The sequence below is a fragment of the Cebus imitator genome, unplaced genomic scaffold (assembly GCF_001604975.1).
Source record: "Cebus imitator isolate Cc_AM_T3 unplaced genomic scaffold, Cebus_imitator-1.0 Scaffold92, whole genome shotgun sequence".
In the NCBI taxonomy this organism is placed as follows: Eukaryota; Metazoa; Chordata; class Mammalia; order Primates; family Cebidae; genus Cebus; species Cebus imitator.
In genome coordinates this window covers 9,014,138-9,017,524 of record NW_016107407.1, presented here as the reverse complement: position 1 = coordinate 9,017,524, position 3,387 = coordinate 9,014,138, and positions in this window count along the sequence as shown.

Here is a 3,387-nt window from a genome sequence, read left to right as displayed (position 1 = left end):
TGACCCTTCAATTGGGCCTGCATGAGTGTCCATTAGGTGGCTTTTGGACATAAGAGGTCCAAAAACACCTTCAGATCATGCTAACATTTTGTGAACTGCCATCCTATGAAGACTGTATTAGTCAATACATATGTTAAAAGTATTTTCTCAGGCCGGGTGCGGTGGCTCACACCTGTGAATACAATTTTTTCCCAGCACTTTGAGAGGCCGAGGCTGGCGAATCGTGAGGCTAGGAGTTCAAGACCAGCCTGGCGAAACCCATTCTCTACTAAAAGTACAAAAATTAGCTGGGCGTAGTGGTGGGAGCCTGTGATCGTAGCTACTTGGGAGGCTGAGGCAGGAGAATCGCTTGAACCAGGGAGATGAAGGGTGCAGTGAGCCGAGATTGCACCACTGTACTCCAGCCTGGGTGACAAAGTGAGACTCCATCTCAAAAAAAAAAGTACTTTCTCAGCTGGGCGCAGTGGCTCACACCTGTAATTCCAGCACTCCCAGCACTTTGGGAGGCTGAGGCAGGCAGATCACTTGAGGTCAGGAGTTCAAGACCAGACTGACCAATATGGTGGAACCCCATCTCTACTAAAAATACAAAATTTAGTTGGGCGTGGTGGCAGGTGCTTGTAATTCCAGCTACTCTAGAGGCTGAGGCAGGAGAACCACTTGAACCCACGAGGGAGAGGTTGCAGTGAGCCAAGATCGTGTCACTGCATCTGGGTGGCAGAGCAAGACTCTATCTAAAAAAAAAAAAAGAAAAAACTTCCCTATTCTGGGACTTTCTGTAGAGTTTTAGCAGCCAGTTTATAAATTTTCTGAGTCCTGTGGGGATTTTAATTGGTGTTATGTTGTATTTATAGGTTAATCTAGGAATAACTGACAACATCTTTATAATACTGGATACAACTGTCATAATATAGCTCCGTTTCTTCAGGTCTTTCATGTCTGTTGATAATGTTTTATAATTTTTCTCCACAAAGGTCTTACACATCTCTTTTTTGTTTTTAGTACTTTGGAATTTCTTCATACTGTGAATACAGTTTTTTTCTGTTACATTTTCTAGTTGACTACTGTGGATTTAAAGAGTCACTGTTACCCTTTGGGAAGCCAAGGTGGGAGGATTGCCTGAGCTCAGGAGTTCAAGACCACCCTGGGCAATATGGTGAAACCCTGTCTCTACTAAAAATACAAAAAATTAGTCGGGGTGGTGGCATGGGCCTGTAGTGCCAGCTACTCAGGAGGCTGAGGCACAAGAATCGCTTGACAGCCTGGGTGATAGAACGAGGCTCTGTCAAAAAAAAAAAAAAAAAAAAAAGAATCACTATTAATTGATCCTATGTTTGGCAACTTCGTTAAATTCTTTGATTAGTTATAATAATTGTAGCTTCCTTTGAATTTTCTTTGTGGACAGCATGTTATCTGCAAATAATGAAATGTTTAACTTTTCTTTCCTACCTCTCATATCTGATTGACACTATTTTTGTCTTGACACACATTGATTAAGACTTTATTACTCTCCAAGAGTTTGTAGTTTTGTTTTTTAGTTAAGTCTTTATCTGGAGTTGCTTTTTTGTATTCTAGCATTCTTAGACTCTGTATATTTATCTTAAATTCTTTACTTTTTGAACTTTTACTAGAATTTAGTTTATTCAATGTTATTTTTAATTTATTCAATGTCATTTCCCTACATAGGCAATCTTATCTAAAAATAACTTTGTCTCTTCATTATATTTACGCCTCATTTCTTCTTCTTGTTTCATTACATTGGCAATGAAATCCACACTTTTCAGAAGTATGAATGGCATCTTAGACCACTTACAAGTTTTAGACTTTTTTTAAATCACAGCAAAATATCATAGACTGGGTGGTTTAAACGGTAGGAATTTATTTCTCACAATTCTGAAAGCTGGGAAGTCCACAATCAAGATTTTGGCCAATTTAGTTTCTGTGGAAGTCTCTGTTCCCAGCTTGTAGCCATACCCTCTGACTGTGTCCTCACATGATGGAGACAGAGCGGTCTGGTGTCTCTTTCCTCGTCTTAAAAGGGATTCCAATGGAGGGACCCTTCCTAAAGTTCCTATCTCTAAATACAGTAACACTAGGTGTTAGGGCTTCGACATATAAATTTTAGAGGCACACATTCAGTCCATAACAAATGTTATTCCTAGCTGGAGCAGTGACTCACACCTGTAATCCTAGCACTTTGGGAGGCTGAGGCGGATGGATCACTTGAGCTCAAGAGTTGGAGACCAGTCTGGCCAACATGGTGAATCCCTGTCTCTACTAAAAATACAAAATTTAGCTGGCCATGGGGGTTTGCACCTGCAGTCCCTGCTATTCAGGAGGCTTAGGCACGAGAATTGCTTGAACGTGAGAGGCAGAGGTTGCAGTGAGCTGAGATTGCACCACTGCACTCCAGCCTGCATGACAGAGTGAGATGCTGTCTCAAAAAAACAAAAAACAAACAAAGAAAACCAATGGTATTCCCAATTAACTGCTGAGGGTCTTTTTTTTTTCATTTTTTTTTATTTTAAAATCTATATTAGTAGACTTTCTTTCTTTCTCTCTTTCTTTCTTTTCTTTCTCTTTTCCTTTCCTTTCTTTTTTTTATTTTCTTTTGACAGACTCTTACCTTGTTGCTCAGGCTGGAGTGCAGTGGCACGATCCTGACTCACTGCAACCTCCGCCTCCTGGGTTCAAGCGATTCTCCTGCCTCAGCCTCCAGAGTAGCTGGAATTACAGACGTCTGACACCACTTTTGTATTTTTGGTGGAGACAGGGTTTTACCATGTTGGCCAAGCTGGTCTTGAACTCCTGACCACAGGTGATCCACCCACCTCAGCCTCCCAAAGTGCTGGCATTACAAGTGTGAGGCACCACGCCCAGCCTACTTTAGTAGATTTTCTAATGTTTACCTTTGTATGTATTACTGGAATAAACTTTATTTGGCCACTCTGAAAGCAACACTTAACAGTAATTATAGTGAATTTGTACTGGGTCATCATTAGCTAAGCTAGAGCCACACCTCTCTGAATTCTCTTCTTTCTTTTGTACTATTTTAGGGTTAGGCCATAAGGATTTTGTGAAATTAAAAAAAATAAAGTAAAAAAACAGCCAGGCCTGGTGGCTCACACCTGTAATCTCAGCACTTTGGGAGGTCGAGGAGGGTGGATCACTTGAGGTCAGGAGTTCAAGACCAGCCTGGCCAACACAGTGAAAACCTGGCTCTACTAAAAATACAAAATTAGCCAGATGCGGTGGCATGCACCAGTAATCCCAGCTACACTGGAGGCTGAGGCAGAAGAATTGCTTGAACCCAGGAGGTGGAGGTTGTAATGAGCCGAGATCATGCCACTGCACTCCAGCCTGGGCGGCAGAACAAGACATCACCAC